The following is a 27,413-nucleotide window of genomic DNA, read 5'->3' as shown; positions in this document are numbered from 1 at the left end:
TCTTTGTTGTTTTCACTTTTAAAATATTTGCAGCCATGATGGGGTTCTTCAAATAGGAAAATTGTGCTTATCCTGGAAGAAGAGTGACTAAAAACTGAGTTAAAAATGTCAACGTTTTTTATATATAGGCGGTGTCAATGAATGTTTATGAAAGTACACAAATTATCTTTCTCAAATACCATTACAAGTGCTTAACGTCCTATATGACAAAACTACCCAAAAACATCATTTAACACCACGTACCGTTTTGTTTACAGTTTGTAAACAAATCCCAGGCTCATAAAGTTTTCACGCTCTTGTTGATCTTTGTAAAATATCTCGTCTGGTTTGCTAAGCAATTGATCTCTAAACCAAACGAGTTATTAAAGTTATTGATAGAAATAAAAGATTTTCATTTTTTCTAACATCATATTTTCCATGTATTTATATGCCTTTTTCCAGAAAGGTTATATTGGGCTTGGTTATTTAGATTTTAGAAATTTTCCAGGACCGAATTTTCTGAGAATGAGATTTCAGGACCGAATTTTCTGGGACCGAATCTTCTGGGACCGAATTTTCCTAGCACCGTTGGATATTGGCAGTGTCTTCGACGTACAATCCATTGCTACCTTTTGAAATAGAAATACCGAGATCTAAGAATCTTGGTTATATTATATATATATATATATATTATATATATATATATATATATATAGATATATATCTAGCTATAAGCCACGAAAGAAAATAAACAACGGAGTTTCCGCAAGATCTTTCGACGTTCAACGTCCTTTACTTAGCAGATAAACTGACTTACATGAGGAATTAACAGTGCAGGAAAGCTCGCATAACTGACAGATAGGGATTATAAGGAGATTAGTACCTAGAATCCGGCACACCTGGAGAAAGAGTAACCTTTCCAAACAAGCATAAACATGGGTACAATTTAAGCAAACAAAAACAAAAAGATTAAGTCAATTTGCTCAGACACAAGGGCAAGACAATTAAAGGATTGTATAGGGTGACCAATATTCAGAACTTTGGTAAACAAAAACTTATTCACAATACATATTCACAATACATATTAAACATACACATACAACGAAGATATCTCTTAAGGCAACTGATTTGTAATTAAGTCTGTAATTATATCTTTGAGGTCATTCTTAAACATGTTACAAATGCAAGGGTCTAAATGAAACAGGCCACGACTTATATTAAAATCACAATGTGAAGTAAGTTGTATTATAACAGATTCTAAAAGACTTCGTGATAAGACATCTTTTGACCTTGCAATTACTGAACTACCAATCCAATTTATTTGGTGGTTGTTTTCACTTAAATGAATGAATATTGCATTAGATGTTTTCCCAGTTTTTACAGACTATTTATGCTGGCTTAATCTTACTTCTATGCTTTGCTTGACTGTCCGAGATAAAAAGAAGGGCAGTTCATTCATGGAATTTTATATATTATGTTGTTGCTTTCCCTGGGGCCATTTTTTATTAACATTCCTTTCAGTGTGTTATTATAAGAAAAAAGAAGGTTGATCTTAAAGGCTTTTAACATGATTTAATGGTTTCAAATCCGTTAAAATAAGGTAAACTAAGAATGTTCTTAGAATTTTCTTTCTCTGTGTTGCTTACACTATATAACTTTTTGTGGGCTTTATTATAATAAATATCTAATATATGTGAAGGATAACATAAATCATTCCCTATTTTTCTTATGTATTCAATTTTTTTATCCAAATACTAGGGACTGACAATGCGCAATGCTCGTAAAAACATAGAAGAAAAAATTGATATTTGGATGTTAAGATGGTGGCCTGAATAGAAATGAACATAAGTTAAGGAAGGAAGGCAATTGTCCTTTTTCCAATACTAGAGTAAACTTAATCGATGCTACCTGGTTATTTAATTTAGAGAGTAAATCATTTACATCAATACCTCTGGCAGAACAGCTAAAATATCATCAACTTATCTATACCACTTTACAGGAATATAAATGATATTAGGTAAGTAGCGTTTTTCAAAGAATTCCATGTACAAGTTTGAGAGTAGTGCCATGCCAAATATTTGTTGACAAATTTCACCATTGAATACAAACTTTCAATCACAAATGCACAAACTAATGAGTGAAATAATGTGACTTATAGGTAGAGGTAATTCATGCTGAGTTAGTTCATTACTAAGATATTCTAAAATAGAGTCTATAGGGACTTTAGTAAAAAGAGAACATACATCAAAACTAACGAATCTATCAGTGGGGCAAAGAGTAATTTTGTTTAATTTATCAACTAAATCTAGAGAATTATATATATGAGAATCGGAGATTCTCATATATATATATATAATGATATATATAATGATTAAAAGAGATCCTTGTTTTTTCCAATTCCTTGAATTTTTCTTTATCTTAGTGATATATTTCGAAAGTTTATATGAAATTGAACCAACAGTACTGATAATAGGCCGCATAGGGTTATTTTCTTTGTGCGTTTTGACTAATCCGTACAGGTAAGGTAGCGAAGGAGATTTGACTGACAATTTGCCTAGTAGTTCTGTTTTATCTTTAAGGATATTTTTCACTGTGCTATTAAAGTTTTTTATGACTTGATCAAGGGGATTTTTTGTTACTTTTTTATAAGTCACATCATCATCCAGTAGGGCTTGCATACGTGATATGTAGTCAGCTTTATCTAAAATTACTATACTATTTGACTTATCAGCTTTTGAAATGTGGTTAGTATTGTCCTTTTTAAGATCGGTCAGACTTTTCTTATAGTGACCAGGGAAGTTACTTTCATGCTTAGCAATGGCAGCTCCGTAAGCAATACCTATAATTATGTCAACATGATTTTGAGGAAGATCACAATATTTTTCAAATTTACTTAGGGATGACGCAATCATTAAAGCAGAAGGTCGACTCGTTATAAAGAAAGATAAACCATATCCAAGCGCACTCACAACATTTTCACTTATTTGTTTACTTGATAGGTTTACAACACAATCTTGACGTGCACAATTAGTCCAATCACTGCTATCAATAAGATTTTTTAGTTTTCTGTCGAGTTTCCTTTTCAGGGCATCTGTAGTCTTACGTAGTTTTCCGTAAATATCCCGTCGCAGCGAGTCCTTCCAATCAGCTGGGTTGGAATGATTAAAAGAGATCGTTATTTTTTCCAATTTCTTGAATTTTTCTTTCTCTTCTTGCTTGGCGGCTGCTATTTGCTGTTTCAACATCATGGCATTAAATTCGTTGAATGGGTGATTGTTATACCTTCTTAGGAATGTTAATAAAACGTAACCAATCATGGGAATGGAGTGGTGGAAGTTTCAAAGTCTGAGTTGTTTTCAGACAAGAATCCAGCCTGGTATCCTTTTCCTCTTTTGATGATAGGTATATCTTGTACAGCATGAAATTGAGAACAAGTGAGGAAATAGAAGACTGGTGTGGCTCCCCTCCCTCTTGTGCTTGAAGAATCGTATTCTACTGTGGAACCCAAGATAATTTCAATATGTCATGAACACATTTCAAGAACTTTTCTCATTGTAGGGAGAATTTAGTGACCATAAAGCTTACATGTGCATTGACTATCTTCCTCCCCTCAGTGTGCATTCAGCTTTCAGACTGAAAGGATGATGGGCTGTTGGGAGCAAATGGAAGACCTCTGTATGCAGTAGTTCAAGTACAGGGAGGATCATTTTGCATACAGTCATGCTACACTCATCTAGATACAGATGGTCTTTTACATGACAGTAGCTTCTACCACCATATCAAGTAGCCTAATTAGCCTATGTTTTCCCTAAGAAATTGGGTAACGGTCAGACCCAAAGTTGGTGTGTATGTAGGCTGTATCGTGCAAAGACATAAGGGATATTTGTGCTACGATTCACTGTGTGATATATTCCATTCACCACGCTTTGCATGATAGTGCATGCAAACAGATTTCCTTCAGAAAGTTTAGTTTTGACCAGCAAAATGAAAGTATATGGATTTTGCACAATAATATCAGCAGGCTAAGCCTTAATCATTGTGTGAGTGAGATAATCTACAGATTGATGAACTAATGATATTAAGAGGTTATGTGTGTCTTAACTGATTTTCAATGATTGTCAATGACTGACATTCACTCCCGAGGAAGAACTCATAGCTTTTGATATATCTACCCATTTCTTGGGGATCAACTCGTGCCTTTGGCAAAATAAACCTTTTGAGGCCTTCTCCTCCTTCCTATAATCCGACAACCTAACAGTCAGGAAGAATTAAGCACTGATGTTCTGTCGTGAATGTACTGAAGGAGTCTTGAAGGTTTACTCAAGATGGAAAGTAGTTCTGACTACTGTGGTTCCATTCTTCTTGCAATGTTTTGGATCAGGTTGACTTAAGAATCTGTGGGTCAGGGAATTTCTGTTATACAGTAATCAGGTGGAAAAATCTTTTATAGCCATACTGGATGCCTTAGCAACATCAATCACAGCTCCTTTCACCACATAAATAAATGACAATCATCGTCATAGTGCTACAGCATGAAGGAGAGTCAGATGGGAACTAAGGACAGAAAAGAATTACAAAATTCACTTTCTTCCGTATCATTGCTGTCACGCACTAACGTTCTTTCTTTTCTTAAGGGTAGAAGAAGAGACCCTGGATCAGTGATAAGACTCCATGGTACCACTTGCAGAGGTAACATGGTGTCAACAGTGGAGAGAGAAGTGAGAGTCCTGCGTTCTCTATTCCACTTCATGGGGATTTTTTTATCCCTTAGTGGCAGTGATGTAATCTGTAGTCAAACCTTTGGGTATGGTCAGGCCTTCAGGTTCTTGTGTTGGGAGGTTATCAACTTCCCGAAACACAGACTGGTATCACCTATACCAAGTCTAGTATACCAACTCTTTCTTTGTCAGAAAGGGAAGAAAAACTTTCCCAGCCTTCCCTTCCTCAAGGTAAGAAAAATAACGGCTGAGGAAGATAACTGTGTAACTCCTATTATTTTGGCTACCACATTTCAGAGAGTTGCTTGTCTTTCCATCTTACTTTCTTCTTTAGATTCTCCAATATTTTAAAGTATTTCTTGCAGGATTTACAGAGATGGAGACAAAAGGTGCTAGAAGTCATAAGGTGGTCTTTTGAGTGAAATGGCACCATTTATCTTCTTATCCTGTAGGATCTCCACTACCACTATGCTCTCTTGGTGCAAGTCTCAGAGGTGCTAGTGAGGTGGAGGGTAGAAAAGAACCCTTTAGGAGGAATTCTATGAAATCTCCCTACTCTCAAAATTTAAAGGCTTTGGGTATGTCAGAGGAGGGCTGGAACACTTTTCAGAATTGTTCATGCCAGGTTCGAACCATAGGACCAGCCATATTTGCAAGTCAGCATTCTGGGGTTGTGGGAAGCATTGCTAACCTAAAGGTTTCCAAGAATTGTTGATAGGTTCGTCAGTAGTGTTTTTTTTACAAGACAACCATAAGAGTACCTTGCTGAGCATCTGCAGATGTACTAGTACGTGGTGGGCAAACTGTGGCCCTCCACAGGGTTCTCTGTGCGCCCGTGGAAGTCTGCAGCAAATTAAAAAATGAATTTATAATTTTTCGTGAGTTAACATATATAATTTGAAGTTTATAGAATATAAATTTATATGCATCAGGGATCATTTAAGAAGTTTGTCTGAAGAGCTTGAAAGATGTTTTTAGGATTTCAGAAAGATGAGTTTAAATTCAATTGATTAACTTCTCCTTTCTCTGCTGCTGATGTCAATGCAGCACCTGATGGATTACAGCTTGGATTATTAGACATTCAATCTGATCATTCATTGAAGGAAATGTTCCTACCATTAGCAAAGTTTTACAAGTCACTCTCAGTTCAATGTTTTCCATGTTTAAGAAAGTTTAATGCCAGATTATTCTCTATTTTTTGTTCCACTTACATCTGTGAGCAGAGTTTTTCCTGCAAGAAGACAAATAAGTCCAAGAATGGGTCCATGCTGTCAGACACAAGCTTAAATGCAGAGATGAGAGTTTCTTCCAGCAACCGTGTGCCAGACTTTAAACGAATTGCAAAGCAGAATTGTGACCTGAAACATTTTCCCCATTAAATTGCTAGTGCTGGATTCTAATTTTGTTTGTTTTTATTAACCATGCTGCCTATATGTTCCATTATCTTCAAGAGCACTGGCAGATTTTAAAAGCTGCAGCCCTTTGAATTTTCATGGCATGCTTATGTGGCCCTTTCTCTGAAAAGTGTACCCACCACTGTACTAGTGGATGGTACACCACTGTTGTGCTGTCTGCCATTGGGAATTAGGTTGGCATACTAGCTGATTGGTTGAGGTCAGTTTGGTATGGAGCGGTTCTTGCTCAATCAAATTGCGGTTTCTCCAGTTTGGGCTGGGGTTTTTTCCCCAAGCGCTTGACCTTATAATTTCTACACTGAACAAAACTTGACAGTATTCTGCTCTTCCATCCCATTCCCTGGAAGTGATAATGGAAGTAATACTCCATTATTCTGGGAATGATCTGGGTGCTATGATTTCCACTATTTAACATCTTTTCTCCTCATCAATTATCAGTGGTGATGATCCTTTGTTTCTGAACCGACTTTATTGCTCATTGACTCATAGTCCAGCAGCATTCAGTACAGCTGAATTATGTGACTTAAGCTCTCCCTCGAGTCAGAGTTGTGGTTCAGCAGGTCATGGACTTCTCGTTCACCTTTGCTGAGACACACTCTCGTTAGGCTATGATGTATGGCTTGCACCTAGGTCATTCAGTCTTCAATCTGTTGATCTTTGATTATCTTAATTGTTGGTGTTATCCTTACTTAGCAGGTTGTTTAGGACTCGTTTTTTTGCCATCAAGACCATTCCTTTACAGCTTAACCCAAGTGCCATATTAACTCTTGAATGAAACTTTCTTCATAGGTTCTATCTCAAGACTGCCCATTTGACCAACATTGTGGTGACAGAGAGTAGTAGGGAGTTTTTCTGACATGCTGTCTGGTCTTGAATGGGGTCTCTCTCTCTCTCTCTCTCTTCTCTCTCGTCTCTCTCTCTCTCTCTCTCTCTCTCTCTCTCTCTCTCTCGTGGTCAGGTCAGCAACGTGACCTCGTTCTGTGTTAAATATAGCAATCACGGTGAAGATGTAAATTCAAAGACATTGATAGCCAATTAATTCAAGCTTAAATTAAAGCATTGTTACCTGACATTTCTCTGCCGTGAGAGGAAATCGCACGAGGTATGTCGGAGTTTTTTCCGCCTTCTTCTGTCCACCAAAATTCATTTTATCTTAAAGAACCGGTAGTGAAAATAATAGCTCTTGAAAACCAATTTATCGTTAAAAATTAATGTTAAATTTAACATAGAGTTATAGCATGAAATGTGGCAAACCTCACAGAACGGCTAGCTCCGGGTTATTACGTAAATTTCTTAAAGGAAAATGAGTAGTTGTGTAGAGAATAAATTCGAACGATGTAAAAAACAATTTCTTAAATTATAAATGGTTTGTAAGCAACAGGCATAAGGTGGAAGGCAATTACAACGATTAAGTTAAATGGTAATGATAACAAGTGAGTTCTTTGCATTCATTTTTTCTTGATGTGTTGGCGACAGTGGCGTAATTAAGGGGGCGGGGGAGGGGACGGTCAGCCCTGGACAGCACTGTCCGAGAGGGTGACACTGGCATCTTTGAAGCAGATCACGTCTGGCTTAATTCTAGATTTACTAATTAGTTGGACTGTGATATTGTTATTAGCGAATTCGTTTCTAACAAAGCTCGTAGGTAGTTCCGTTGTAAATCTGCTGTGTTTTGTTTTTGTTTCAGCTTTATGAAATAAAATTAGACGATGGAGACGTTAAGGATTAAAATGTGCGTTTCATTTTCACCACTTTAGTACTTTTAAGAATGGGAGTACGGCGGCACTTTTACCATCCTGGGCGCCACTAACTCTAGTTACGCCACTGGTTGGCAACCAAGGTTTAAACTGCAATAGGCACAAATCAGTGAGCAGAGCAGACAGTCTTACTGAGCCTGCATAAAATCTCGGCTGACTTACGTTCCGTGGGATGCTAATCCTTAAATTGCTATATGGGCATGAGGCTGGAAGTCCAAATTTTAGAGGTTTCCTTCTTCCGAAGCAGGAAATCCCATCGCTCAGCCTTGGTGATATTTATTTCTTCATTCCCCACCCCGCAACCCCCACCAAAAATAGAAATAAATAAATAAAAAAAAAAATCAGGACATCTAAGATGTATATGCTAGTTACGTGGACTTGATAAAACTCTACTCTGGACTTTATTTTCACTGTTGAACATAAACTCGAGACAGAGACATAAAACAAACTGATAAACCGCCAAACAGTCAGTTCTGAGAGCTATCCAGGTTCAGTAGTAAAGAAATGATAAATTCTTAAATTACCCCGTTACCAGTAAACCATCACTTGAGTAAACAGAAGATTTTATATAGTGTTTTTAAATACAAATAACGAAAAAATAAACCAATACATATAGATATTTCTTTACATACAGAGGCAAAAGGTCTAATTCTTATTTATTTGTTAATTGTTGAACTTTTGGAAATTTAGAAAATTTACATAATTTTATTTTACACTCCAGGGCAAGAGCGCATCATTTCTATAACCCTTGGTAAATGCAGAACTTAAAGTTAAGTATAATCCTAATAGAGATCTACATACGAAAATATATAATTGTGAATTATACAGAATTATGTGCAATTTATAATTCATGCATTTTTCTTGGACCTCTTTTTTTTCTGAGGCACATTTCTATCTTTGTTATGCCTTATTAGTATCAGTTGTGTCAAGTGAAATATGATCTCCCATTTGTTTAATATTGAATCCGACATTTCCTTGCATGTTAACATAGGGCTCAAAGAAGGGAAGTGGGACAAACCAAGGTACCTTATTCTATATACCTTGGGTCAAACAGTCTACCTATTTTCACCTTTAAGTAGAACAGCAACTGTTACTTCATCATCAGTTACCGTAGCAGAATAGCATCAGTTACTTTGTAGGGTCCCACGTGGACCCCCACACCTTCATCGCACTGGCCAGCTTATATCCTCACAACAACAGCATTTAACATGACAATAATAAGAAAGAAGATAAACATACAAAAGATGCGTGATGTACGCTGTGTTTCTTGTGTACACGCGTTGACACACAGAGTTGTTGTTGTTGTTATGAGGAAATTAGCTGGCCATTGCAATGAAGGATGAAGGTGTGTGGAGTCCACGTGGGACCCTACATCTTCATCTGTTACATTAGTTTTAATTTCTTTAACTATAGTAGGAAATTGGTAGTTTAAACACTCCTCTTTTATAAATGCAGTGTCCCCTACCTGTATTTTTTGGCTTGTAATTGGCTTGTATCTACTTTTACCATTACAGGCTGTTTTATCAAATTATTGAAAATGTCTATATTATGTATCTCCATCATATTTGCTCTTCTTTTCTTCAGAGATTTATAAATTTCTGTCACTCTATCATCAGGATTAGTATTTAAAGCCACTCAGGGTCATAGTCTGGGTGGAGCTGCATGGCTAGAATAACATTCAAGGATCCTGATTCAAAGCCACGTGTTAGCCTCTCTGGGATAATAGGGTCTGGAATCACGTAATCATTGGTGTCTCTAGACCTTTACAGATGGCGAAAGGTCTGGATTTAATGAGATGAATAGTTTGCGAAACCAGAAACTCACTCTTTGCACTGAAGCACTTTTTTTTTATTGAACAACGCAGTAATTAGCAGACCATTTTCAAGCAAACTAATAATGCTAATCTCCCAAGAGGATAGTAACCTTTAGGGTATTGCTCAACTTTAATGAATGTACCCCTTGTTCTTCAAAATAATTCAGTGTCTCGATCATTTAAGAGTCACTAATTATGTTTGCCCCTGCAATCAAGGATAAAATTCGGAAGATTTTTGTCACAAATTCAGAGAAGCACATATACCACTTCACAACATAAAACTTTTAAGCCTCGACGTAGACTCCCTATTCACAAAAGTACCAGTACAGGACGTTCTTCAGTTTTTAAGGGAAAAATTATCCCCTTATTCAGATCATTTCCCATTGGCGCTTGACAAAATAATAAAGTTAGTTGAATTATGTGCATCTAATAACGTATTTTCATTCGGGGAATCATTCTACAAGCAAAAATTCGGGTGTAGTATGGGTAGTCCTTTAAGTCCTGTTTTAGCCAATCTGTACATGGAATACTTTGAAACTACAGTAATAAATGCAATAAAACCCAAAAACATGCTGTGGATGAGATACGTGGATGACATCCTAACATTTTGGGATAATAAGTGGGGTAATTTTAATGAATTCCTCTCAAAATTAAACGCATTAGTGCCCAGCATCAAATTTAAAGTTGAATGGGAAACAGACAACAAAATTTCTTTTCTTGATGTTTTAATAATCAGAGACACGACAGAATAAAAATTTACCATATACAGAAAACCAACGTTCTCACTTTCATATATTCACTACTTTAGCTATCACGACATTACTATCAAGATAGGTGTAGCTAGCAACCTATTCTTAAGAGCCTTACGAATTTGTTCCCCAGATTTCCTGGAAAAAGAATTTGAACTAATTCACAAGCAACTTTCATCTTTAAAGTATCCTGACCATATAATTGAGAAAGCAATTCAAAAAGCAAACGTAATTTTCTACCGACCCCCTAAAGACAAGACCAGAGACACACCCAACAATAAAATAAAAATTCCTCACCTGGAGACGATTAAGAGAATAACCCACACCCTTGGGAAATCCACCCTTTTGCTTTACCTACCCAAATACCTTAGCCAAATCCCTGATTAACGTCCAACAAAAGACATCTCCCAAAGACTCTGGGGTCTATGAGATCCCATGCCAGGACTGTGACCAATCTTACATCGGATTTACAGGTAAATCACTTCCCCAGAGATTAATACAACACAAACGGTCAGTTAGGTATGGACAACAGAACTCGGCTATTTTCAACCATATAAATGAACATAACCATAGAATAAACTGGAATTTGTCACGTGTAATTTATAGCAGCAACTGCCGGTACAAGAGTCAAATGATGGAATCGGCCTTAATAAAAGAGAAGCAGGTAATGAACATCTCAAAAGGGAATTGGACATCGGACATCGTCGACAAAGTTTTCATTCAACCAACTCTTGAGAAGATTAAAGGAAGATTATCAGCGGGGGTGACCTAAATTGGCTTACTTGTGGACGGATCTCTTGGTATAAATACCACCTTTTCTGTAAACTTTTCTCATTCATATACCTGAAGAGAGAGACAGCAGTCTCTGAAATATAGTACTTTTCTCTCTACATTTTGGTGTTTTTATGGGCTCCTGTTATTAGATGGAATTCTGTTGTTACAGAACGTTTTTACCAGTCATATTTTATAAATATATATAATAATAAATTAAGAATACATTATTTATATATATATATATATATATATATATATCTATATATATAGATATAGATACATATATATATATATATTATATATAATATATATATAGATATATATATATTTATATATGTATCTATATCTATATAGATATAGATATATATATAAAAGTACTTATAAAGTCTTCTGTACATAGTATACCTGACAAAGAGGGTATGAATTCAGAAAAAAAACTTGCAATATATTTATTTTCTTGTAGATTTTTCCAACTTTCAATTGATACATACCTCAGAAACCAGTCGTTTCCATGAACAAATGCATACATATTATATATATTCTCTTTACATGCCTACACATGTATCTAAACATCTAAAATGAATGTCAAGTCATTTACATATCCAAACAAAGACATCAGAAAGACGAAGTCGTATCCATAGCAGTTTTGGTGGTCCTCTTCGAAGCAGCTCCTTTATACTGACCGCTTCAGCTTCAGTTAGGGTGCAGTGACCAGCTGGTATTCACAGATGTAACTGTTAGATTGAGAAGAGAAGACAAAAAGAGAATGAATATCAGCGCTACTTTCTTCTTCTTCTTTTGGTATCTGAAAAGGAAAAGATGACTTGGACTTGCATTACCTGTATACCATTATTTGTCCATTTATACATTCCAAATATGCCGTCATAAATCTGAGCACATGGATGAATGGAAGATTTTTTTTTATTTTGGTGTTATTCGATGTTATTATGATTCATTCGGCGAGAATTTCCACATTTCCTTTGTTGCTCTATATTTTTATGATCTCTCTCTCTCTCTCTCTCTCTCTCTCTCTCTCTCTCTCTCTCTCTCTCTCTCTCTCTCTCTCTCTCTCTATATATATATATATATATATATATATATATATATATATATATATATATATATATATATATATATATAATAAATGGAGCCCAAAAAACACCAAAATATAGAGAGAAAATATTATATTTCAGAGACTGCAGTCTAGATATTCAGGTAGATGAATGAGAAAAGTTACAGAAAAGGTGGTATTTATACCATGAGATCCATCCACAGGTAAGCCATTTTAGGTCACTTCCACTGATAATCTTCCTTTAATCCTCTTAAGCATTGGTTGAATGAAAACTTTATCAATGACATCTGAATCCAATGCGCCCTTTGAGATGTTCATTACCTGCCTCTGTTTAATCAAGGCCAATTCGATCATCTGACTCTTGCACCAGCAGTTTCTGCTATAAATTATACGTGACAAATTCTAGTTTATTCTGTGGATATGTTCACTTGTATGGTTGAAAATAGCTGAGTTCTGTTGTCCATACCTAACACAAAATTTTGCTTGTACTACCTTATAATAATAACATGAAAGATATCCCCCATCTCTAGAAGAATTTTGGCATTAATGTCGCTTTTAAAAATAATAAAACAATGAAATATGTACGCCCCCGATAATACCAAAGGATGTGTATGTAAAATTCCATGCAAGTCTTGTGACAACTTTTACATTGGTCAGACAGGTAAAGCTCTAGAAAAGAGAATAGAACAACATATAAAATGTGTATGATATGCACAAAGAAATAGTGGTATTTTGTATATGTTAGTGATACTGACTGCTCGGTGAGCAAGAGACTGTGCTGACACAAGGTCAGCTTAATAAAAAACAACATGTTAGTTAGAACAGTCATGCAATTAACTGGGAAGGGGCAAAAAAGATTGTGTGTTCTAATAATGCAGCAGAAAGGAATATCATTGAATCTAGCTTTATAAAAGAAAGTTACAACAATAATATGAACATCAGTCAAGGTATGTATAAACTTGATCCTTTAATATCTAAAGAAATTTGTAAATTGTTTAAATTTTAAGGTAGGCAGTAGAGATGTATGGAAATAGGATTATTATATTTGTAAACAAAGTAAAGGGGCAGGAGTGGTAATGAGATTTCCAACCTCACCTCCCTGACACCTGTCATGTGTGGACTATTTCTATCATGCCCTTATCGGTAGTGTCCCTTGAGAATTCATTGTAAATTGTAGCCAAATGATTTTTGAAAGCTACTACTACCTTGACACCTGCCTGTGGGTGGATCTGCAGTCTTAAACGGTGGTGTGTATCTTCGTCAGTACTGTCTTTGTAGTATATAAACTCGTGAATTCTAATACTCTGTATCAGTCCTTTGTCAATGGCTTGAAAATAAAGCCGAAACCGGTCAGGACCTACACCCTGTCTCTTATTTTTCACCTGTGATATGTGATATATAGGGATATATAAGGGTATATATATATATATATAGATATATATATATATAGGATATGTATATATATAATATATATTATACATATATATAGAATAGATATATATATAAACATATATATAATATATATAATAATATATATATGATATATATATATATATATATATATATCCTATCATCTATATATATATATATATATATATATATATATATATATATCTATATATACATATTATATATATATTATATAAAATATTACTCCCAAACCGTGTTGCGGGTGGTCACCATTGATTTCCTATCAATGTATGAAAACCAACTGTCTGAAATTGGAACTTTATTGCACAGAAGGAAAAACAACGAAATCAACTGTAAAACATGCATTCAAAAAGAAACAAGGATCCAAACAAAAAAAGAATAGAATAAGAAGAACCCCAAAAAAAGCCTTTTTTGTGATTTCTGTGGCCCAATTCAATGAAGCCTGAATGAGACGCCGGTACCCGCCACCATTTTTAGGGGCATTGAATTAAACAAAACCCATTTATTGTACATTACTAGACGTGTGGGCATTTTTAGGCGCAGTGTATTGAATTAAAAAAACAGTCATTATCTTGCTAGATTCTGAGATGTACACTTTTGGGCGTTAGTTATTAAAGATACATTTTTGGGCGTATTATGACGTAAAAACAGGCTAGCGTGAATTGGACACGTTTGGGAGTGTTCACACACACACACACATACACACACATATATATACACACATATATATATATAAAACCTCTTATATGTACTTTCGACATTTTCAAAACTTAGTTTCTCTCATGACATTTCCCCTTACCTGCCACTCTCTATACCTCTGTTAATTGTATACATTGAATTTTATTTGTATGCAAGAATTTTTACCTTCTAGGAGTGCTGCATGACGCATCATTCCATCCGTTTAGTGGTTTACATATTTCGGTACAGTTCTCAACTCCTCCACTGGGTTGACCGTTCCCCCATCTGGAAAACGTTATGAAAATGTGTGGGTTTTTAAGTATCTTGTGAGTGTATAATTAAACTGGAGAGATTCCCCATTCCAAACCTATACAGCCATATTTCGAACAACAATATTTTTAACCCTGATTGAATTTTCCCTGTTAGATTGGTCCTGTAAGTGGCAGTAACAATAAAAGTAATGAAAGTACTTTGCCAATTCAAGAATGTTAAGGAGTTCTCATTAAAAATTCTTAGTGCCCAATCATGAGCAATGAATGGAATTTTGTCTCTTCTCCAGCTAAGAATAATGGAAAGACAAGCCATATGGCGTATGTATTTATAGTAATGAATACATATGGGATTGCTGTGAAGGCAATTGATTTATGCAGAGTTCACCAATAAAGTTTGTCCTTACTATCTCATTGTGTGCAAAATGTGCTTACGTGAAGTGGATAGTACCTACTGAATGCTAATCTTTTGTGTTCTAATCTTGTGTATATTGCACATCATTACAGTTCCCTGTTTTTATATCATTATTGCTACAATTGCAGTTGCAGAGCGGATTTTCATGTTGAGTGTACCCCATAGCAATAGCTCAATCATATAATGATGTAAATTGTGTGCCACTGTGCCAGCACTCCTCTAAAACCTGGGTTTCTCACGCTGCAAGCAACTGTTCGTCGCCAAATTTTGTGATTCTCACGAAATCCACATAGCAATACATCCTTGGCCCCAACAGAGAGCACACCTGTTTTTCATCTATATGGGAGCTATAAAGGCTATAATATCGAATAATTGTACATGACTAGTCCGTTAGTTACTGTGTAAGTCTCCTAGCCGTTGATTGACCAGCAATTCTTATAAATACTGCTGTAGTTCATTTAACCACCTCGATATGGGACCACCGTGACGTGGTGAGGGGGCTCCTGAACCCCAGGAATTAGTTCCCGGGTTTGAGTCCAAGAGTCTCATATTTTTTGTATATTTTCATTTGGAGTAATATTGTGGAATTTTCCACCTTCTGTAAAATTTATTGGACCTGACGAATGAGAAAAGATATAGCTGGGATTGGGTTTTTATTCGAAGCTAAACAGTGGGAACTGTGGTAGGATCATAAACTACCCAATAATGTTTGGACCTGAAGGATATCATATTGATATCTCAAGGCTAGAACTATTCTTCAGGGCTGGACCACGGATTCCAGGGGGGTCTGGTCCTGGGGATGGGACTCTCGTCATTCTTTCCGATTTGCCCATAACATGGTTAAGGTGGGGATGATTGTATTCTTGTAATACTCTCAGTCCCAGCAAGCCGGTTTGGCTTACACTTGCGCCACTCTAACCATGTTGTGCCATCCCCAGTGGGGTAGGGTAGGGATGCGGATATTTGGGAGCCGGCTCTCACTTGTGCCATTGGTGGAAGAATAAACTTTATGATAGGCTGATGATATTTTAAAAAAATATTTTCATGTTTAATTTTTCTGATTTTTTCAAATATAAAGCTTACATGACTAGTAACCATAAGGATTCTAGTACCCCTGGACCCTTTGATGATGATTTGGCACAGATGATAACCCGTGACATGAACTTGACCGTAGATGTGGAATGCTCCAGTGGTGGTACTATCTCTCAGGGTAGTCACCATAAATTGAAAAGAGGCCATTATGGGAACACAGTAGCTAGTTTGAGGGAGTTGCATGTAATGCACATTCCCTTGGAATGTGACTATGAGATACTTTCGCTTTCATTTGGTAGTTTTGGCAGAATAGAAGATTTGAAGATGAACGATGATGAAAGTGAGAGAAAATGGGAGGCATGGCTGACTTCTGAAAAACATGAAGCTGCACTTAAAGCCAGCAGTAGTATCAATAATATAAAGATTTGTAAAAAGATTGTCAAGGGAACACTGTCTGACAGGGCCCCTAAAATATGGATGCTTACAGACCATCACAATGAGTACAAGTGGCTCAGCCAAATTTGAATGATGCTTACAGACCATCACAATGAGTACAAGTGGCTCAGCCAAATTTGAATGACGATGCCACTTCTGAAAGAACACCCAAACCTCCAATGTGGTTGGTAGTATTTGCTAGGCAGGAAAATTATAATTACTACAAATTTAGCAGATACATCCAAAAAAAGGTTGGTGTATTGACATGGGCAACATCTCAAGGTTTGGCAAAGGCAGTGTCCTAATACATGTCAAATCAAAGACACAGTCATACATGCTGACAATGATGAAATTCGAAAAAGATGGCATGATAAAAGAAATTAGACCACACATGAATAATAATTATTTTAGTTATGGAAATGGAGTGGTATTCGATAGAGACCTTTGTGAACTGACAGAAAGAGAAATATTAGAAATCAGTCCAACTTCTGTATGGAAGGTAAGAAAAGTTCCAAAGGCAAATATGGTCATTTTAACGTTTGAGGACTCTGATGTACCATCTTACATTTTGGAAATGAAAGGGCCAAAGTCAAACCCTTTTTATCAAAACCTCTGCAGTGCTACAACTGTTTTCAATATGGCCATCCATCCAGATTCTGCAAAAACAATAAAGTCTGCAATAATTGCTCAGCTCCTGAACATGGTCCTTGTTCGAAACAGCCAATATGTAATAATTGTGAAGAGAATCATTCCCCATTCAATAAAAAGTGTAGCCAATATAAATATGAAGAGGCAGCTATATGTAAAGCTAATGCTGAACATACAAGTATTAATTATGCCAGGAAGTTAATTGGGCAGACAAAGACCTTTGCTATGGCTCTAAGTTCTGTAGCCCCTATAAAACTCGTCAACAACGTAGCACCTTTACCTGCAGTAAAAGCAAGAACTACTGAAACCCAGTCATCTGATCTAGGTGATCAGCTGGCTAGGGTTGAAGAAGCCCTATCTAAGAAAGAAGTGCCTGCTTATATGGACTCATCTCCAATTGATGAAATCCTCCCTGTGTCTTTCCCATCTCTTCAGCAAGAAACCCTTGAAGAAATGGAACAATAACAAACTAGAAAGCCAAAGAGAAAGAGAACTCCTTCATCCTCTCCTCCACCATTCAAAGAATGGAGATTCCCAAACCCCATTAAAAATATAACAACAATGAAGCCAACAGTGAAGATGCTCCTGCCCTTGAAACAACCAAGGAATTCAAGTCCCGTGGAGAAAAAGAAAACAGTAGTGGAAGTCCACTCCCCTCCGTGTCAAAAAGCTAATAAAAAACATAATCATAAGCTATATATCTCAAGACAATCTAAAGAAACTCTTATAAAAGTCCCATAAGGAAAATAAAAACTAGTATAGGTCAATATAGAATTTACCTTGGTAGATCCCAGCACTAAAATTCAATCTGGACATTTTACAATGGAACTGTAGAGGACTAAGGACTCCTTCAGAAATTCTAAAAGTATTACTGAGTGAGCATAACCCAGGGGTTGTATGTCTTCAAGAAACTAAATTGGGGGATTCAGTATACAATCCAGGTGTGAACTATGAAATCTATAAAATAAACCCCACTGATGGGGATTGCGCCCATGGAGGTGTTGCAATAATTATTACTAAAGCATTGCAACATTTTATGATTCCCCTGAACACCCAGCTTCAAGCAATTGCTATCCGGGCTACTTTTGACCGTGAAATCACAATCTGCTCTTTTTACGTTCAAGGTTTAATCAATCAACTTCCTCATCCTTTTTTACAACTTGGTGATTTTAATTCTCACAATCCACTTTGGGGTGGAGATTTTTTAGACACAGAGGGTAGGATCATTGATGACATTGCTAATAATAATGATCTTACACTTTTTAATGATGGTGCTATGACAATCCATAATTTCTACACAGGTGGTTCATCTGCTATAGACTTGAGCATTTGCTCTACTTCTCTCAATCTTGATTTTAATTGGTCTGTAGATGAGTTTCTACATGACAGTGATCACTTACCCATTCATCTTAAGTTTGTGAGAAATGCCTCCTCGAATTATCCTATCAAATGGAAGGGAAAGGAAGCAGATTAGGTACAATTTCAAGAAGGCATTAACGTATCCAAGGAATTTGAATCCTTCAAGTGTCATATAATGGCTTATGAGTACTTTGCTCTGAAATATTAAATAGTGCTGAAAGCTCAATACCTAAGACCAAAGGGAAACCACAAAGACCTACTGTTCCTTGGTGGGATAAAACCTGTGGTAATTTGAGGAAAATTACCAGGAAATGTTACAGGCGTTATAAATCCAGTCAGTCTGCAACAGCAAAATCTATTTACCAACGAGCTATGACAAAACAGCGAAAATAATTTTAAAAAGTAAAAAGGGAATCCTGGCTTTTTATAGAAATGGCATAAATTCCAAGACCCCAACCAGATGGATCTGGAAAAAGATTAGAAAGCTAAGTGGCAAACCAACACCAACACCTTGTTTGAAAATCAATGGAGACCTTGTCACCAAGCCTAATGAAGTTGCTGAAAAACTGGGTGAGCATTTCTCTGAAGTATCGAGTTCCAGGAACTATTCAACTCATTTCCATAATATTAGGAATTCAGCCATTTCCCATAATTTAAATTCTGGAAATGGTGAATCTTATAATTCCAAGTTAACTTTGAGGGAATTAAGGGATGCTCTGTCATCATCTGTATCAGCATCCCCTGGGAATGATAACATTCTTTATAGCATGCTGAAAAATCTTCCAGATTCGGCTAAATCTTATCTCCTTAAAATCTCTAACAAAATATGGGAAACTGGTAGTCTCCCCCCTTCTTGGAAGATTACAATCATTGTTCCCATTAAGAAACCATGAAAAGATCCTCATCTTCCTACAAGCTATCGGCCAATATTTCTTACAAGTTGTTTATGCAAATTGTTAGAGAAAATGGTGAATTCTAGATTGATGTGGCATCTAGAAAAAAATGGTTTGTTATCATCTGTCCAATTTGGATTTAGGAGAAATCGTTCCACTTTGGACCCACTAATAAGATTATCAACACAAATTCAGCAAGGTTTCTCAAAACGCTGTCAGACTATAGGAGTCTTCTTCAACCTCGAAAAGCTTATGACACTACTTGGCGCTTTGGTATTATTAAGCGGCTTCATGACATGGGAATACGAGGTAATATGTTAAATTTCATCAGGTCATTTCTAAGTGATAGACACATTAAAGTTAGAATTGGAAACACCTTGTCTAGTGCTTTTGAGCTGGAGGAGGGTGTCCTACAAGGCAGTGTGTTGAGTGTAACTTTATTTGGTGTGGCTATAAATAGCATTGTTGAAAGTGTGTTCCTCCAGTAAAGACATCTTTGTTTGTGGATGACCTTGCTATTTATGTCACTAGTTATGAAGCTATAGCAGCTTGTAATTTCCTGAAAAAGTCAGTTAATGCAATCAGCAATTGGGCTGATGACAATGGCTTTCAATTCTCCCCTAACAAAACTGTGGCAGTTCGTTTTACTAGGTGTACTCGAAAGGAAACCATCGCAAATATTAGGCTGAAGGACACACTAATACCATATGAGGAGGAGGTGTAGGTTTTAGGGATTCTTTTTGATAAGAAACTAACATGGGGTAGTCATATTGGCTCTTTGAAAATTAAGGTGAAGAAGTCCCCTAACATTCTAAAAGAAGTTTCAGGTTTTAATTGGGGTGCTGATAAGAGGTCACTTTTGTATGGTTGCCAAGTCTACTCTTCAACAAGTGCAAGCAAACTTAAGGAGATGGATGTAGTTCATCATGCTGGTCTGAGAATATGCTCTGGTGCATTTAAAACATCTCCGGTTGAAAGCTTAAATATGCTCTGGTGTATTTAAAACATCTCCAGTTGTAAGCTTATATACCGACACAGAGCTCCCTCTAGACTTACGTTGAGAGGAACTGGGACTGCGGTATATGTTCAAACTAAGAGGTTCCCCAGGAAATCCTGCAGCATCTATTCTTAACCAAAACAATGCACAGCAGTTTGCAAATGCTAGAGCATCCAAGCCTTTTCATGTGAGAAAAAATGCTGCAGTTGACAGTGTGTCTATTAAAAACCAAAAAATTAAGGCAATACATTGCTCTAAGTTGCCTCCTTGGTTGACCCCAGAACCATCAGTCTGTCAAAAAGCTGTGGTTTAAAAATCTGTTAATGTCCAAGAAGTGAAGGCTTGTTTTCTTGATCATGACCGGATGCATTCGGGTTCTGTTAAACTTTTCACTGATGGATCAAAGACATCAAGTGGTGTTGGTTGTGTTTGTTCATGGTAATAACTCATATGTGGGCAGACTTTCAAATAATGTGTTAATTTTTACAGCTGAATACGGTTTGGGCCTAAGAGATGGTGATGGGATTTTCCCATTGCTATCTTGAGGGCCGAACCATCTCCAGGGATCAGCCCATTGGAATCCAGGGGGCCCTGGTTTTTGGGATGGGACTCCTGGCTTTTGTCCGGAATCCCACCAATATGTTTGGAGTGGGGAGTCTGCCCCCATTAGTGGGGGGCAGAACTCCCAGTAGGCAGATTGGCTTATACCTGGGCCACTGCAAGCATATTGGTACTATCCCAAAAGAGTAGGGTATGGGGCAGACCGTGGGGAAGCAACTTCTATGTGTGCCGTTGGTGGAGAATGTCAAACCCTGTCTAGTCCGCGATACCTTGTTGGTCTTCCCATTCAGTAGTTGTGTGTGTATGTGTGTATGAATTTTTTCCCCTTCAAATTCCTCTGACTAGTCTCTTTAGTACACTGTCCCCTGGACCCCCCGACTCTTTGGCACCGTTGACAACCTTAGGCTTGGATAAGGACCTCCCTTTGCCATCCCCAACCTCCTCCAATGAAAACAACAAAGATTCTTTGATTGTTACTACGAGCCCTTATGTAGTTCAGAACAGAGGAAAGAATTGTAGATTTAATAATAGAAATAGGAATGTTAATCATGATATTGGAATTTTACTTGGATCTCAAGAACCTGAGACCTATAACAAATACCTTTCTCTTGACCCCGACAAAAACATGAAAGAACTGAATATATTTGATGTCCATAGAGATATTGTGAAATGTATTGGCAGAGAACCAAAGATAGCCTCTCAAGGTGAAGGAAGCTTGTTGAAGAAGTTTCATCACCAGATGAAAGTAGAAAGTTACTATCTATTAGTGCTGTAGAGGGAAGTGCAGCAAAATGCACTCCTCACAATATGATGAATCAGTCGAAAGGAGTAGTGTATAGTACTGAACTCTTACATTATTCTGAGGACACACTCCGAAAAGAATTTGCTGATCAAAAGGTGGTTGATATAAGACGAATCAAGAAAAAAATATTGGGAATATTACATCCAACGCCTACTTTGATACTCACCTTTGATTGTTTGAGACTCCCTAAATTTCTGAAAGCTGCATGGCTTCACTTGCCAGTTAGACAATATATTCCCACTCCCAGAAGATGTTTCCATTGCCAAATGTTTGGCCATCTAATTACAACATGCAGGAAAAAAGAAAGAAATGAACCAGCTATATGCTTTAACTGTGGAAGAAAAGAACATGGGGATTGTGAGCTTGCTCCATGCTGCCCTAATTGTGGAGGAGACCATAATTCAGCACACAAATCATGTATCAAGTATATCACTGAAAAAGAAACACTTTGTATCAAGACTTAAGAGCGCATTACCTTTAAGAAGCAAGACAAATGACTTTGCAGAAATTCAACACCCAGAAGTCATTTGTAGAGGCAGTAATAGGAAATGAGGAAAGACAAGAGAAATTGAATCTGAAAAAGTCCAATGAAAATAAAGAAGAAAAAATGGATGCTGGTACATTTGTCAACAAGAGGACTTTAAGTGAAGAGTCTGTAACAATGCCTGAATCAAAAGTTAAGCACCTTAAGAAAGAGGATACACACCCAGAAAAAAGTTAATGAGTCAGAAAAAAATGAGTAAACCTTCATCATCTTATGGTTCAGCTGACCCTCATTGAACATCTGAATTAATGGAAAATAATGAGTCATATCCTACTATCATATCTTACAACACAGCAGCAACAAATGTAGAACCTAAGGCAAACAAAATGTTAAACTCAGTTCAGCTTGTTTTAGACAATAAAACTAGACTAGCTGAAAATGATAAACCAGATACAAGGGTCGAAGATACTACTAAAGATACTGCTGTTTCAAATACCATCATAAGTGATCACTTGGTACATTCAAACGACCCTCTAAATACTCCTTCGACATCTGGAACTGTACCAAAAGTCCGTCATAAAACTCAGATGTCATCTACAAAGAAAAAACATAACAAAACGATCTTGGACAGAGGATCATCCTCTAGAAAATAGGTACTTTCTCTGCTATATTACAATGGAACTGCCAGGGCTTCGCGTTAAATATGAAGAGCTATTATGTTTGATTAATACGTATAACCCAGTATGCTTAGCTCTACAAGAGACTATGCTAAGCAACAACAAAATGCATATTCCAAAAGAGTTTTTTGCATTCCACTCCCAATTCCCACTACAGGGAAATTCGTGTGGAAATGCTCTTCTTGTAAGACGAGATATTGCTCACTCAAAAATACAGTTGCAAACTCAATTACAAGCTGTAACTGTCAAAATTCACTTAATAAAGTCGTACACAATTTGTTCATTGTATCTCCCTCCTAATAACCCAATACTTGAACGACAGTTAACACACTTATATGAAGAGCTACCTCGACCATTTCTTATACTGGGAGAATTTAATGGTCGACATAAACTTTGGGGTGAGATTTTAACAAATCAAAGAGGAAACCTTATCTTATCATCAATAGAAAATTCAGATATGACCCTTTTGAATACTGAAAAACCCACCCATTTTCACATTCAGACTGGTACATTTTCATGCATTGAGTTATCTATCACCAGTTCTGATACATTCATTGACTTCAACTGGGAGGTATTGGATGATCTATACGGTAGTGATCATTTTCCAATTGTCATCAGAACTGAGAAATATGAGCCAGTGTACAGAATGCCTAGGTGGTGTACCAATAAAGCAAATTGGCCCCTTTTCCAGGAACTTAGTTATATTGAACTAGATGCAAAAGATATGCCAACAATAGGAGAAGCAGTGTTATACTTAACAATGATTTTTATGTTTGTGGCAGAAAGGCACTCCCAAAAACCAGTGGAAAATTGTATCGGGAGCCTGTTCCATGGTGGAATGCTCAATGCAAAATACGACATGAAGCCATGAGAGCAGCTTTTACTAGGTACAGAAGACATCGATGTGAATGCTACTTGATCTCCTTTAAAAGGGCTCGAGCCAAATTCAGATGGCAAATAAAACATGCAAGACGAGAATCATGGGCACTTTTTATGTCAACAATTACCTGGAAAACACCTATGACCAAGATCTGGACAGTTATTAAGAAAATAGCAGGAAAGTACAATCCTAGTCCCCTGCCTGTTTTAAAAGTCAATGGTGACTTCATAACCGACTCAAAGGCTGTAAGCAATGTTTTTGCTGAACATTGTGCAATGATACCAAGCAGGGATGAAAATTCTCCATTCTACAGGGAGAGAGTGTTAGTAGAGTCTGAAACACTTGATTTTACTGCTTTTAAATCTGAATCATATAATATGCCTTTTACCAGGGAGGAATCTTTATTTGCTCTTAGTAACAGTAAAAACACTGCACCTGGACCTGATGAAATTTTATATGAAATGATCAAGAATACTTCAAAGGAAACTAAATTTTTCATTTTATGTATTATTAATGGAATTTTTAAGGAGAGTGACTACCCTAGTGGTTGGGAAATAGCGACAGTTTTACCCTTTGTCAAGCCTGGGAAAGATTCATCTGTCCCTACAAGCTATAAACCAATAGCTTTAACATCCTGTTTTTGTAAACTTATGGAAAAAAATGGTAAATTTTAGGTTGGTATGGTTTTTAAAATCAAACAAGATTATATCATCATCTCAGTGTGGCTTACACCGTATGCATTCTTGCACAGATGTATTGATATGTTTGGAGAATGCAATTTGTCAGGCATTTGCTTCCAAGCAGCATTATGTGGTGGTTTTCTTTGACCTAGAAAAGACTTATGATACTACCTGGAGGCATGGAATTGGCCTGCATGGAGAACTACCACTTTTTGTTAAAGTTTTAAAAAAAAAAACGGTTATTTTAAAGTCAGAGTAGGTAGTACTCTGTCTAATTTGAAAGAACAAGAGGAAGGAGTACCACAGGGAAGTGTGTTAAGTGTCACTCTTTTTGCCTTAGCCATAATGGGATAACCTCAAAAATTCCAAAAGATGTAATGTCAACAATGTTAGTTGGTGATTTATCTATTTCGTGTGCTGCATCTAAAATGTCTGTTGCAGAGCGAAAACTTCAGTTGGTAATAAATAAAGTTAACTATTGGGCAGCTGAGCATGGTTTTAAATTTTCCTCTGCCAAAACTGTTGTTATGCATTTCTGCCGTATCAGAGAAGTTCATCCAGACCCAGATCTGTTTTTAAATGGACAGAGACTCGCATGTGTACAGGAAACAAAGTTTTTAGGCCTCATCTTTGATAACAGGTTAACATGGAAAGCTCATCTCAGGAGCCTAAAAGTCAAATGCATGAAGGCCTTAGATGTTTTAAAAGTCCTAAGTCATACAAATTAGGGGGCTGATAGAAAGCACTTGTTACATGTTTATAAAGCAATGGTTGCTTCAAAATTGGCATATGGGTCAGAAATCTACTCATCAGCAACTACAAGGAGATTAGATACTTTGAATGCAGTTCACCATGGGGGAAGTAGAATTGCAACAGGAGCCTTTAGATCCTCCCCAATATCTAGTTTATTAGTGGATGCAGGTGAACTGCCCTTAGATTTGATAAGAAAATTTGCCCTGTTGAAAAACTGGTTCCGCATACAGAGAACTCATGAGTCCTTAGCCTACAATACTGTTTTTAAAGGTAATTTTTGTATTTATGAAAAATATGCTTCATATCCAAAGTCTTTTGGATACAGGGTAAAATGTGCTTTAGAGGATCTCAATGTAATAAAAGGAAAAGTAATTCCAGCAAAATTTTCCATGGAAGTTGCCCTCTGTGAAATATTGTAAATAGTTTTCTGGTTGCAAGGCAGATTGTTCAGATGATATTCCTTTGACATTCTGAAAAACATGATAACTCTAGGCAATTCTTTACCGATGGCTCCAAATTTAGTTATCTTCAAGAAGCAGGTTTAAGTGGTATACCCTGACAGTAGTGTTTGTGGTGCATTACCAAGTTGTGCTTCTATTTTTACTGCTGAACTTTTTAGCATTTTAACAGCACTAAAGAAAATTGTAACTTTAGATGGAGATAATATTTTTAGTGATTCCAAGAGTGTCTTGGAAGCTTTGGCATCTTTTAATCCAGTACACCCTGTGGTACTGGAAATAACAGAGTGGCTGTTTTTATTAAAACAAAAACAGAAGGCAGTTAACTTCTGCTGGGTTCCTTCACATGTTGGTATTGTTGGAAATGAACGAGCTGATGAATTGGCTAAGTTAGGTACATCAAAAAATCCAAGAAGTATAGCAATTCCTTGCTCAGACTACATTCCTGAAATTAATAAGACAGTAGAATCAGTTTGGCAATTCTATTGGACAATAGAGAGTAATAATAAAATGAGAGAACTCACTGATGTACTCAACCCCTGGCTTTATATGTTAGAAGACCGTCGGAAAGAGACTGCATTATGTAGGTTATGGATCGGCTACACACGGATTACTCATGGGTTTTTAATGAAAAATGACCCTGAACCATTTTGTGAGGATTGTTTTGTTCCCCTCACAGTAAAACATTTAATAGTAGAATGTCCCAGCTTAATATCAGCAAGGAACTGTCATTTTAACGTAGTTGGAGGAATGGATCTTAAACTGGACGCCATTATAGGAGGAGATTTTAATGAGGATAGCCTTTTTAGTTACCTTCAAGAAGCAGGTCTTCTTGAAAAAATTTAGGTTAGTTTGGTAATAATGTTTGAGTTTGTGTATGTGTTAGTATGTGTCAGTGTATATCATTTCATTTCAAGTCTTTTTACTTCATAAAATTTTTATGTACATAAAGTTGACCTCCAATTGATATATTTATTACCATATATAAAGTTTTAGTACTTTTAATATCTATTTATTTTGACAAAACTCTGTAGAATTTGGAAGTATGTGGGGTGCCTGTGTTGCTTGCACTTTAGTTTACAGTCGATCTGAAATAGGAGTGTAGGTTGGATGGGTATTTCGTGTGTTTTTGGGTTCTCCGTAGTTTTCTGACAAATTTTATATAAACATATTTATAGCATTTTAATTGACTTTTTCCTTTGCAATTCCTTTTAATGATAAGACGTCAATAACCTCGTCATTGCGACGCCAGTAAGAATTAACAAATCAATCAATCAATCCCCATCTGACCAAAAATAAAAAGTACAGGAAGATCAGACAAAGTATTGAACATTGGCCCTCTGGTTTCCAACAAAATCGTAGGGTAGAAACTGTATTGTGTCGTCTAAGAATTGGCCATACTCGATTGACCCACCGATTCCTCTTGGAGGGGGTAACTGCACCAGTCTGTATGCAGTGTAACTCTCCTCTTACCGTGGAACACATTATATTACATTGTCATAGGTATTCTGCAGCACGACAGAGACATGGGTTATTGGGCAAGGATATAGCAGAACTGCTTGGTCAGGATGTAGCTGTTAATAGAATTGTTGAATTCCTTAGAGACAACCTTTTTAATGAAATTAATGTTGACCTCCCGGTATGTTGCAAAGTGTAGTGTATACACTAGATTTTTTTTATATAA

This window comes from Macrobrachium nipponense, chromosome 25 (genome assembly GCF_015104395.2).
Source record: "Macrobrachium nipponense isolate FS-2020 chromosome 25, ASM1510439v2, whole genome shotgun sequence".
NCBI classification, from domain to species: domain Eukaryota; kingdom Metazoa; phylum Arthropoda; class Malacostraca; order Decapoda; family Palaemonidae; genus Macrobrachium; species Macrobrachium nipponense.
This window is presented reverse-complemented; position numbering follows the sequence as displayed.